This window comes from Acinonyx jubatus, chromosome C1 (genome assembly GCF_027475565.1).
Source record: "Acinonyx jubatus isolate Ajub_Pintada_27869175 chromosome C1, VMU_Ajub_asm_v1.0, whole genome shotgun sequence".
In the NCBI taxonomy this organism is placed as follows: Eukaryota; Metazoa; Chordata; class Mammalia; order Carnivora; family Felidae; genus Acinonyx; species Acinonyx jubatus.
Window position 1 is genome coordinate 96,544,533 of NC_069381.1, and position 12,493 is coordinate 96,557,025.

The 12,493-nt window shown below is 37.9% G+C and overlaps 1 protein-coding gene and 1 long non-coding RNA gene across 6 annotated transcripts in view; one reads left to right on the plus strand and one right to left on the minus strand.

Moving 5' to 3' along the window:
* LOC106969593 (bile acid receptor-like) overlaps positions 1-12,493 on the plus strand; it is a 49,734-nt gene that overhangs the window by 13,080 nt on the left and 24,161 nt on the right. The gene's annotated exons all lie outside the window — the stretch shown is intronic.
* LOC113599176 (uncharacterized) overlaps positions 1-12,493 on the minus strand; it is a 50,186-nt gene that overhangs the window by 11,423 nt on the left and 26,270 nt on the right. For 2 of the 5 annotated variants that reach the window (XR_003419890.2, XR_008295168.1), the window contains 2 exons: positions 2,563-2,711; positions 733-1,036 (listed from right to left, as the gene is read on the minus strand). This is a non-coding gene — a long non-coding RNA (uncharacterized LOC113599176). Of the gene's footprint in view, positions 1-564; positions 1,037-2,562; positions 2,712-12,493 lie in introns of those variants that run through there. The other 3 variants (XR_008295169.1, XR_008295170.1, XR_008295171.1) reach the window with 2 other exon arrangements.

Below are 12,493 nucleotides of genomic sequence, written 5' to 3' on the forward strand. Positions count from 1 at the left end.
TTGTCGTGACGGTTGCACAAGTCTATAAACATACTAAAAATCACTGAAATGTACACTTTAAATGTATGAATTTTATGGTATATGAATACTGAATATGGTTGTGAATGACACTGTTAAAAAGTCAAGGTCACTGGCCAGTGTACAATAAACATAATAGTAGCTTATATTTTTAGTGTTGACTATGGGAAACAAAATGGTCTCAAGGCTTTATTCATATTTTTCCCCACCACTGTATGAAGTAGGTATTATCACTGTCCCTACTCTTACAGAGAAGGAACACGTAGTTTTCTTTTTTTTTTTAATTTTTTTTAACGTTTATTCATTTTTGAGACAGAGAGAGACAGAGCATGAATGGGGGAAGGTCAGAGAGAGAGGGAGACACAGAATCTGAAACAGGCTCCAGGCTCTGAGCTGTCAGCACAGAGCCCGACGCGGGGCTCGAACTCACGGACCGCGAGATCGTGCCCTGAGCCGAAGTCGGACGCCCAACCGACTGAGCCACCCAGGCGCCCCACACGTAGTTTTCTCTCAGCCTTATAGCTTATATGTGCCAGAGTCCAGATAAGAATTGGGAGTCTGGCTTTAGGATTGGTATTCTTGGCCACTATGCTATAGTGCGATGTTTGGTCAGGGTGGGGAGTTAAGTATGTCTGTTTTTCTTATTTGAAAAAGGAGGTAAAATTAGGTACCTAGAATGGTAGTGGGGGTGGTCATTGAATGCTTGGAATAAAGTACTGAAGTGACTCAGAAGGCGGATCATTTATTTCTTGTTCCATAATAAACTACCCCCAAACTTAATGGCTTAAAACAATAACTATTTTGTTCATGAGTCTGCAGGGTAGTCCCTGTGGTCTGGGTCAGGCTGGCGTATTCTGGTTTGTGATTGCTTGGCTGGCAGGAGGCTAGATGGGAAAATATTTAAGTTGACTTTCTTAGTCATTTTAAATTGGCTTAAGGTGTAATATATAATATTGTCAATTGAAGCATAGTGGAAGTTCAGTTTTCCAAATCTTGCTTAACAGTTATTCTTAATTATCTAGGAGAAAGAGAATACAATGTATTATATTCTTTAGTATTTTAAGTATTTCAAGTCTCAAAATCAAGCTTTGTTTGGGGGTGATGAAAATGCTCTACAATTAGATTGTGGTGATGGTTGCACAACTCTGTGAACATACTAAAAATTTGGGTATTTCGGTTGTAAATAACATGATTGAGGCTGTTCACTTAGATTACTTATGTTAGTGTTCTTTTGAGACTTCAGTCTAATCTCTCATTTAGAGACTATCAAGATATTTTACTATCCTATGTTTCAATTATTGAAGGAACACTCCTTCAATGTATCTTGGATAATCAAGTCTCCTTTGAAGCTCTAGCATCTCATAGAAGAGGAATTCATTTTAGGGTCAGGTCCCTCTGACTCTAAGTCAGTAGCCTTAAATGTCTTTATCATATTTGACTTTATTGATCTAGCTAAAATGTGGGGGACTATTTTCTCGGCCATTTGAGAATTTTCTGCCTCAAGCTTCTGCCTCCAGCTACTCCTTTATACCCATTTCTACAGTCTTCTCCCTGATGGATAGTTGCATGTCCCAGTAGATGAGAACTAAAATGTAGTCTTATGTTTATGTCATAATACTGTCCTGTTGGACCACTCAGCTTAGTTTGTCTGTTCTACTGATGGTCTTGTATGAGACGGGCCATGTTCAAGAACAAGCCAAGAAGTTCCAACAGGGTGCTCCCAGGAAGTGAGGATTATGGTTTTTATTTCAGGCCTCTTCCTTTTCCCTGGTCACAAGGCCATACATATTGTGGTCAGTGTTTTTTGTTTGTTTGTTTGTTTTGTTTTACTTTTTTAAAAAAATTTGAGTGGAGTTGACACGATGTTACATTAGTTTCTGGTGTACAACATAGTGATTCAACATCGCTATACATTATGCTATGCTGTGATCAGCATTTTTATTTTTTTTTTTATTTTAAGATTTTATTTTTAAGTAATCTCTACACCCAACATGGGGCTCAAACTTACAACCCCAAGAGCAAGAGTCATATGCTCCACTGACTGAGCCAGCCAGGCGCCCCTCTGTGATTGGCATTTTGAGGAGGATAGGCCAGTTTATCTCCTGTCTTCACCTACTCCTCCTGAACCATTGTATGGGCTTTGAATATACCTAGCTGAATATACCTAGGTTTAATCTGGATAAACACCTACCAGCTGTGTAACCCTGGGAAAGCCATTTAAATTTTCTGAGCCTCAGTTCCCTCATCTATAAAATGAGGATTACATGAGTACTTGTGTAACATGGTGGCTGTAGAAATGAAAGAGGCAATATATACAAAGAACCAAGTATAGTGCCTGGTCCATAAATAGTCGGTGCTAGTCTGGGATGATTTCAGGGTTAAATAGCACAGAAGATTGAGCTGTGGAACTAGTCAGTTTATTGAGAAATGACTCCTAAGGAAAACAGTCCTAAGGTGAGACAGAAGTAGAAAAACTGACCCTAGGGCTGGAAGCACACATCCTGCCATGATACTCTTCAGTCATTACTGCAGATTTCAGCTTACCCTGAACAGTTATCCAGCCAGATTCCTGGGGAAGTTTCTTTGCAAAGGTGCCAAATAGCAACTTTGCCTCTTTACGGCATCTCATCAGTTGAAGACTGCTGGAGTCTGATGCTTTGGACAGCCCAAGTACCAAAATCCACTAAACCTGTCTTTGAAAAGCTAGTGTGAACAAAGGGAATAAGTGTATTGCTTACAAGATGTGCAGGTATGTAAAAAAACAAACAAACAAACAAACAAACAAACAAAACCCTGGGGAATTGCATCTCCACAACAACTTGGAATGATTATATGCATTATTCCAAATATATATTCTTTCCTTTTAGGAGTTGTAAACTCAAAGACCAGGAGGGGCCAGACAGGAATTGTAAGTGAGTTAATTGAGCTTAGTGCTAGTAACAGGGAGTGGAGGGCCTTGGGGTCAAAGTGAATTCAAGAGAGCTTGTTCTCCACACACCCCCGACCCTCCTCCCCCACCCCCCCAGATAATCACAGAGGATGTTTCTTGGCCAGTTCCCTTTCTGACACTAGTTTCACCAGTCATAAGTGATTAGAATTATGTTAACACTAAAACAACTATTTATACTGTCTCTTCCTTCTAATGCCTTACTTTCTATCACATTTATTCTTTTAGGTTAAAGGGAATAGATCAGTTGTTCACTCCAATTTTTAGCGTTTGACTTCAGTTTGATAAAATACTGAAACGCGGGTACTGAGTGAAAAATGAGGTTGCTAAAGGTTAATGTTTTAATGCTTTTAATATCTAGTAGTGCCACTTCTGCATCTTGTCAAAATGAGACAAGTTCCATTCTGGTAGGACTCAGAAGAGCTGCTAACAAAGAATTACTTGATTTAGTTAAAAACAAGAAAGGGCAACTCTTCCCTTGTATGCAGCTATCATCCAGAGCAACTATCCTCCTCCTTAATCTAAAAAAAATACCCATTCTAACTCTGACATTAATGTAAAGAGAACTGTCAAGTAGTCATAAACACTACATTAAAAATGTGAAAAATTTTTTATTCTTACAATTAGAGCCTGAGCTGATCTGTCAGTGCTGCATCACACAAAACAGACTGGCAATGCCAAAAAACAATCCTCAGAAATCATGTGCATTTCTATAACATTATGCCAAATATAATATCAAGGAACAAGGGGAAGTATAATGGGAAAAATGTTAGAGTGTTTAATTCTATATTTTAATGTGCATTTATAAAACATATCTGACAGTCTAAAACCAATGGTGAAATTTCCAGGTAAAAAGTGTTAGTATCATAAGTGGTGACTGAAATTCTCCCTGATATCACTCAGTTCTTTAATTCATATAAAGGAGATTCACTTGTCGATTTAAATCAGATGGTGTGTGTGTGTATGTGTGTGTGTGTGTGTGTGTGTGTGTGTGCCTATGTATCTTTGCCACTTTGGAGAAAAATGAATATTTTTTCCTAGATTGTCCCTGATATTATGGGAAAATTCTGGGAAATTTTATTTTCTAAACTCTCCAGATAGGAAAATTGTAACTGGAACATTAGATAAATTTTCTGCTCTTGAAATTGGGGGTGTAACAAGATTTAATTTTTTCATTGGTTGTTGTATTAATATAATTTTTTAAATGTGTAATCTGTAAAATCCAAATGAAGAAATTTCTAAAATATTATTTAATGCTAATTAGAAGTCATAAATTTTTGGAGCCATTTCTTTGTAAGTCAGAGCTAATCAATAAGATTTCAAAAATGCATTGTCACAAATAAGTAGAAATGCCCATGGTATTATCTGCACATTCCTGAATTCTGAAAGGTCTGTACTATATTAATACACTAGAAACAACTTAAAAATGAAAAGGAAAATATTTTTAGAAAAGTTTAAACTTTGGGTTCAGCAAGCATTTATTGAGCATCTCTTATGCACAAGTCACTGTATTAAGCGCCAGGGAGATAAAAACGAACATGGTGTTTGCTCATAAGGTATACATGACTAATTGGTTAAATAAATATGAATGAAAACAGTTAAGGCCCAGGGAGATAAAGTGCTAACAGATGCATAAACTGTTAACTACTAGTGCTCAGTTTTCCTCCTGCAAAATGAGGATAAATAAATGTTGAGTTCAAAAGTGAAGGTGTAAGATAATGGGCTCCTTAACTGAGTATTTTGACTTTCTCGAATGCCAGAAGTATTACTTTATTACGTCTTCGCTTTCAATTTCTGGACAGTTAGCTCAATTGGTTAGCATAGCCGTCATTCATGTTTCATTCATCCATTTGTTTATTCATCCGCACAAGAAATGCTGAGCACACATTCTGAGCCAGGCCCTGAGATGGGCACCGGGAACACAATAGGGAAGCAGATAGCCACAGACCAACATTCTAATAGAATAGTAATGAAAAAAGATCAGGGATTAAATCACCCGATGTGCTTTTTCCTGCTCCGTTGCTACTGTTGATCTTTTAGCTAGCAAAGTACAATTGTGTACTAGAAAAGAAGCTCAAAGAACATGCTCAGTTGGTGATCTACCACTTGCATCATTTATATATATAAAGTTTGCATCTCATCATTAACCCTTGTATTCTGAATTAACATTTTAATTTTTGCCTTATTTTTCTAAATTAGTAATATTCTAAATTCTATAAAATATGAAGCCTTGGAGAGAAAGGATTACAATAGTGGAGCCTATTTTCCTAGAAATCATTTAAAACTTTGTGGCATTCTCATTAAATGCCAGTGGATGGGGCGCCTGGGTGGCTCAGTCGGTTGAGCGTCTGACTTCAGCTCAGGTCACGATCTCACAGTTCGTGAGTTCGAGCCCCGCGTCAGGCTCTGGGCTGATGGCTCAGAGCCTGGAGCCTGCTTCCCATTCTGTGTCTCCCTCTCTGTCTGCCCCTCCCCCATTCATGCTCTGTCTCTCTCTGTCTCAAAAATAAATAAACATTAAAAAAAATTTTTAAAAAATGCCAGTGGAGCAGTCTTTTAGAATACTTAAATCTAATTTTGTTTTTGGATATACAAACCATAATTTTGCTTGTGTGGTCTCATAAATATATCTTGAACTAAGACATATGTCTTCAACTATCTCCCATGCTCCTTTTCAGTCACCTAAAAATCAAGTAAATAGAAAATAAAGTCTCTAAAGGTGGCTTGATTAAATAGGAATCTGATTTTTATAAGTAATAGACATAAATAAGCAGCTGAAAACTCAGATCTTTTCATAACAGCGGATAAAAAGTATTGTTAAAATAATTCCTCTTGGATAAAAGAATTCAGATAACTATGCCAAGAGAAAATCTGTAGGTCCTGAAGGATTCTTTCATAATAAATGGAAAACAACAACAAAATAACTAGAATACTTTATAATTAGTTGCAGTAGCTTTCAAAGAGCTGTTACTTTGCCCAGATCCTATTCTTTGTTTAAATTTTGCTTGACAAGCATTTTATAAATGATTATAGGAGGTGGTTTCTGTTTCATTAATGAAGCTGATAATGGTTAATTACTAAAGTGGAGTAAACAGTTCAAAACCAGATCAAGAATGAAAAGCCAATTATGTAGAAATGATCCAGCTGTACTAAATATGATTTCCTTTTACTATTAAGAACCTCAAAAATATTTTAAAACCCTTAAGAAAAAAACCAACCAAACCACCTATGTTGTAACTTTATTTCTTACTGTGTGGTTTAGTATTGAAAGCCATATCTAGTTTGGTTTTCAAATTCAGTGAAACAGCTCCAAAACACAAAATGGAATTCACTTGATCTTAACATGAAATGAAAATCAGTACAACTGGAGACATTCTTTTTGATTGCTTAATATGAACTCTTAAGTATAGAGCCAAATTTAGAATCCAGCTTTTTCTGTTTCTAAGTTGAGATTCACGAAACATAAAATCAACCATTTAAAAAGTGAACATTTCAGTGGTATTTAGTATATTCACAATGTTGTACACTTACTACCTCTGTTTTAGTTCCAGAACATGTTCATTTACCCCAAAAGGAAAGACCATACCCATTTAAGCTACTACTCTCCATTTATCCCATCCCTACCTCCTGGCAACCACCGGTGTGCATCCTGTCTTTATGATTTACCTATTCTGGATATTTCATATAAGTGGAATCATACAATATGTGACCTTTTGTATCTACTTACTTTTACTTAACAACATTTTTGAGATTTATCAACATTGTACCATATGTCAGGACTCATTTCTTTTTATGGCTTAATTAATATTTCATGGTCTGTTTATGCCACAGTTTGTTCATCCATTTGTCTGTTGGTGGACATTTGTAGTGTTTCCCATCTTTTGGCTAAAGTGAATAGTGCTGCTATGAATATGTATTTGAGTACCTGTTTTCAATTCTTTTGGGTATATGTTTAGGAGTAGAATTGTTTGGTCATATGCTAATTCTATGTTTAACTTTTTGAGTTATCAATAAACTGTTTTTCATAATACTGAACTATTTTACATTCCCATTAGCAGTGTACTAAAGGTCCAATTTCTGCACACACTCGCCAACACTTATTTACTATTTTTTTTAAATTATAGCTATCCTAGGGAGTATGAAGTGGTACTTCATTATGGTTTTGATTCGCATTTACCTAGTGGCTAATGATGTTCATCTTTTCGTGTGTTTGTTGGCTATTTGTAGGTCTTGTTTAAAGAAATGTGTAATCAAGTCCCTTGTGCATTTTAATTTAATTTAATTTATTTAAAAGTAGGCTTCATGCCCAGTGTGGAGCCCAATGCAGGGCTTGAACTCACGACCCTGAGATCAAGACATGATCTGAGATCAGGGGTCAGATGCTTAACTGACTGAGCCACACGGGCGCCCCCATGCATTTTTAAATTGGACTTTTTAAATCTTTCTGTGGTTGAGTTGTGAGAGTTCTTGATATATTCTGGATACTACATATATGGCTTGCAAATATTTTCTCCCATTCTGTAGATTTTCTTTTCACCTTTTTGATAATGTTCTTTTATGCATAAAAGTTTTTAGTTTTGATGAAGTCCAATTTATCTATTTATATCTTCTTTTGTAACTCATACTTTTGATGCCCTATCTAAGAAACCATTCCTGAATCCAGGATCATGTCAATTTACCCCTATGTTTTCTTCTAAGAGTTTTATAGTTTTAGCTCATATTTAAGTCATTAAACCATTTTGAGTTAATTTTTTATATGATGTGATATATGATATATATGGATATATATTTTTTTTTCCAAAAATATCCACTTTTGCATGTGGATATTCAGTTGTCCCAGCACGATTTGTTGAAGGGACTGTTCTTTCCCCATTGGATGGTTTTGGCATCTTTGTCAAAAATGAATTAGCCATAGATGAATAAATTAGAGACTGGATTTTAAATTACTGCAAAACCAACTAGTCATTTTTATCTTACTACAGAGATTCTAAAAAATTTGATCCAAGGCTAGCGGGGGTGTATAAGGATTTTCCTGATGTTATACATTCTGGTCTCTTAGTTTAGTTCCTATAATAAAAAATGGTAATGAGGAAGCATTTTACAGTGGAAAGAGCAGGCTCTGTACACTGTCTAGGCTTTGAATCCCATGTCTGCATTTACTTGTCATCGATCTTAGGCAAATAACATTATCCGCTTCTTTAGGACAGTGTCTAAACATTTCTTCGCTGAATTTATTATAATGGTGTTCGTTATTGGTAAGCTGCCCAACACTACAGTCATGCTTCTGAACTTTGTTCTTTTACTGCAGTGACAACTGTGTGAGAAAGAGGCTCCACTGGGTCTTTTTTCCATGACAAGGTGTACTGTAGAAGAAAGAAGCTTGGTGTATACTTTTCTGTTGTATATTCTGTTCTCCCTCCACCTTCCACTTAAGTGGTGTAGACTCATAAAAGCCAACTGTGCGCATTTTTTCCTGAGTCTGTATCCTATAACATCACATTGGTGGCTTGATATTGGCCATGGTGGGAGTATATGCACCAGTGAAATAATCAACCACCACAAATCAAGTTTGTGTTTTTCCAGCAAGCTGGCTTACTAGCTTACCACCGCTTCCACTTCTCTCTTACCTTACTAATTGTTAATAATTCTTTAAAATTCAGTTTAAGTGAAATCTCACTCTGGAAGTCTTCACTCACCTCTCTAAGTCAAGTGTAACTCCTCTGCTTTCCTAGAAACCAGTGGATAACTTAATTGCCTTTTCAATGGCTTCTTAAGGATCAAATTCAGTATCAGTCAGGATTTAATCAAAGAAGCAGAACCAGGAATTTTAAGGGATTTACTGCAAGGAATTAGCTGAAGCATTTGTGAAGGGTGGCTAAGTCCAAAGTCCATAGGCAAGACAGGACAGGAAGAGAAGATCACAAGTAGGCTGGAACCCATGGGCATGAGCTGTTTGGAGTCCTCTTTATTCCCTTGACTCGCTGCATCATTAATCTCTCCCCTCTTCACTGCGATCACTCCTGTCACCTGATAAAGATTGCCTCCTTGGCGTTAAAAACAACAACAGCAAAAAAAAAAAAAAAAAAAAAAATGCAACCAAAAACCTCTGGACCTTAAATCCCAGTCTAGATACCATCCCACTTCTCTGCTCCTCCATACAGCTAAACTTCTAGCCAAATGAAGAATGTTTCCATCTGTTGTGTTTTGCTGCCTCTCCCTCCAATTCACTTTTTTAAAAAGTCAACAACTTTTATTATAATTCCATGTATTTTACAGAAATAAGAATGTAGCCAACAGGTCAGAGGCATAGGAAAAAATGTTTTAAAACTGCAGGTTTGTTCATGTTGCTCTACTGACGTCTGGAACAGGCTCTCCGTCACATCGGGCACAGCAGCTGCGCTTGTCTGATGCCTCCTTCTGATGCCAGATGCGGCCCTGGGCACACTTGGCACTGCCCACCAGGCAGCAAGAGCAGCAGTTCTACTTCCTGCAATGCATTTGCACTCTGCATGTTGCAGAAGCCACTGGTGGAGCAGGGGCAGTTGGGTCCGTTTCCGGCTGAGGTGGGGACAGAGGTCCAAAGCAGGTGACACAGGGAGACACGCTGCAGGCATAGTTCCGGTTCCCTCTTCAGTCTCCTATGTAATCTGGTTTTGTTCTCATCACGCCACTAAAACTGTTGTGGTCAGGGTCATCATAGCGGGCACTTTTGATCGACTTAACCCTTCATTCCCAACTCCCTTTTCCCTTGTCTACTTTCTCCGTAGAGGCTAGAAAAATTCAACTCTCACTTTCCCAGAGCTTCCCTTGCAGTTCAGGGTGGCTACGTGGCATAGCTCTGACTGATGAGATACAAAAGAATTCTGGGGATGGAAGCTTCTTGGAAAGTTTTTTTCTATTCTTAATAAAGGGACATACACTGTGGGCTCCACACCTTAGCTTTCCCCCCCTGCCTTGTACACGAGTCCAGAACAGTGACACCCCTCTTGCCACCATCAGAGCATAACAGGCTCTGACATTCAACTGCCAACTAGCGCCTGTAGCTGGTGATACCTCCAGACTTTTTGTGGTATGTGTGGGGAAAAAATCCCAGATTCTTATTTGGGTTTAATCTGATTTTTTGTTGTTGTCATTTCTTGACTCTGAAATCAGTTCCTATTAATACAGTCGCCACCAACTTTCATGCTGCTAAATTCAATAGAACCTTTCCTCATCTTATTTAACTTCTCACTAGCATTCCACACTGTTGAGCACTTTCTCCATGAAACATATGTCTCTTTTAACTTCCTTGATGCCTTTTTCTTGTTTTTTTCTTTTACCCTTTTAGCTACTCTCTCTATTTTGCAAGTTCTCTGTTGTCAAACCGATACTTAAATATTGGAGTTTGTCAAGGCTGTGTTCTACTACTTTTTTCTTCCTCAGTGATCTTATGTATTTTAATAGCTTTAAATACCATCAGTATCCTGAAAACTTCCACAGTATTACCACCAGCATGGACTTCTCTCAATTCCAGCTTCATATTATCTGCTTGACATTCCAGATGCTTCACAAACATTTTAAACTCAATATGTCCAAAATCGAACTACTACTTTTCCATTTAAAAGTGTATTCCTTCTTTATGTCTGTATATCTTAGTAAACTGTAATATAATCCATCAACCAGAAACCTGGGAGTTATCCATGATTCCTTACTCTCCATCATCTTTAATGTGGCAGATACTATGGGTTGGCTCACCTAACACCCATTACAATAAACTCCTCCTTGCTTTTCTTTCCTTTAAAGACTGGAAAATGAAATACTCATTTCCTAGCCTCCCTTGCAGCTGAGTAGCCAAGTAGTTTTTTTTTTTAACTTTTTTTTTTTTAAGTTTATTCATTTTATGAGAGAGAGAGAGAGAGAGAGAGCAAGAACAAGCAGGGGAGGGGCAGAGAGAGAGAGAGAGAGAATCTCAAGCAGGCTCTGTACTGTCAGCACAGAGCCCAATGTGCAGCTTGATCCCACAAACCATGAGATCATGACCTGAGCCTAAATTGGGACTTGGTTGCTTAACCAACTGAACCACCCAGGCGCACACCAGTTACATAGTTTTGATAAAGGAAATATGAATGGATCTTTACAGAAGTGCTTAACTTTCTTTTCTTTTTCTTTTAGAGAGAGAGTGAGAGTGTGAGTGGGGGAGAGGGGCAGAGGAAAGGAGAGGGAGTGGGAAAGAGAGAGATGCTTAAGCATGCTCCATGCTCAGCACAGAGACTGATGTAGGGCTTGATCCCATGATCCTAGGATCCTGACCTGAGCCTAAATCAAGAGTCAGACGCTCAACCTGCTGAGCCATTCAGGCATCCTAGAAGTGCTTAACTTTCTACATAAAATTTTACTAAAAGAAAATCTTTGCAAGTCTCCCTCTGTCTTCCTTACTGGAACTTATCTGTGATACCTGGAGGTACAGCATCCATCTTGTGACCATATGGTTCAAAGCTACATGCTAGTGATGAGAAAGCAAAGAATAGAAGTATCTTGAGACACTGATGACATCAATAAAACTACTGTTAAACTGTTAGACTTGTCACATTCAGACTATTGTTATATGGGGGAGAAAAACCCTCCACTTAAGTCATTGTTGCGGACTTTTTTTTTTTTTTTTTTTAGGGAGAGAGAGCATGTGAACAGGAGGAGGGACAGAGGTGGGGGGGGGGGAGCAGAGGGAGAGGGAGAGAGGGAATCTTAAACAGGATCCATGCCCAGCACAGAGCCCCATGCAGGGCTCTCTCTCATGACCCTGAGACCATGACCTGACCTGAAATCAAGAGTCAGACACTTAACTGACTGAGCCACCCAAGTGCCCTGTAGTAGACTTTCTATTAGTTGCATCCAAATGCAATTTCTAACTCTAACCATCCAATCCATCAGCAAATCCTACAGAGTCTACAGCAAAATATATCTCGAATCCACTCACCTATCTCCTGGTTCAGATCACTATCATCATCTAAGCCTAGGCTATCATCATCTTTCACCTGGAGTACTGTGATAGTCACCTAACTGGCTACCTCACTACTTTTTAAAGTCTCCTCTAATGTATTCCTCTTATAGCATCCAGAGTTATTTAAAAACAATATTCACTCAGTAAGTGAGGAATATAAGAGATTTACCTCAACTTGAGAGTATCTATAAAAAGTTACAGTTAATATCACACAGAATGCTGAAAAACTATATGCTTTCTCAAGATTGGGAGCAAGGGAAGGCTGTCTGCTCTCACCACTCTTATTCAGCATAGTACTGGAAGTTCTAGCCATTGCAAAAGGTCAAGAAAACAAATGAAAGGCATACATATTGGAAAAGAATAAATAAAACTGTTTCTATTTGCAGATGACACGATTGTCTACATAGAAAATTCCAAGGAGACCCATGTTGGGTGTAGAGATTACTTTAAAATCTTTTTAAATTTTATTTTGTTTTATTTTAGTTTTTAAGTTTATTTATTTATTTTGAGAGAGAGAGAGAGAGAGAGCACAAGCAGGGGCGGGGCAGAGA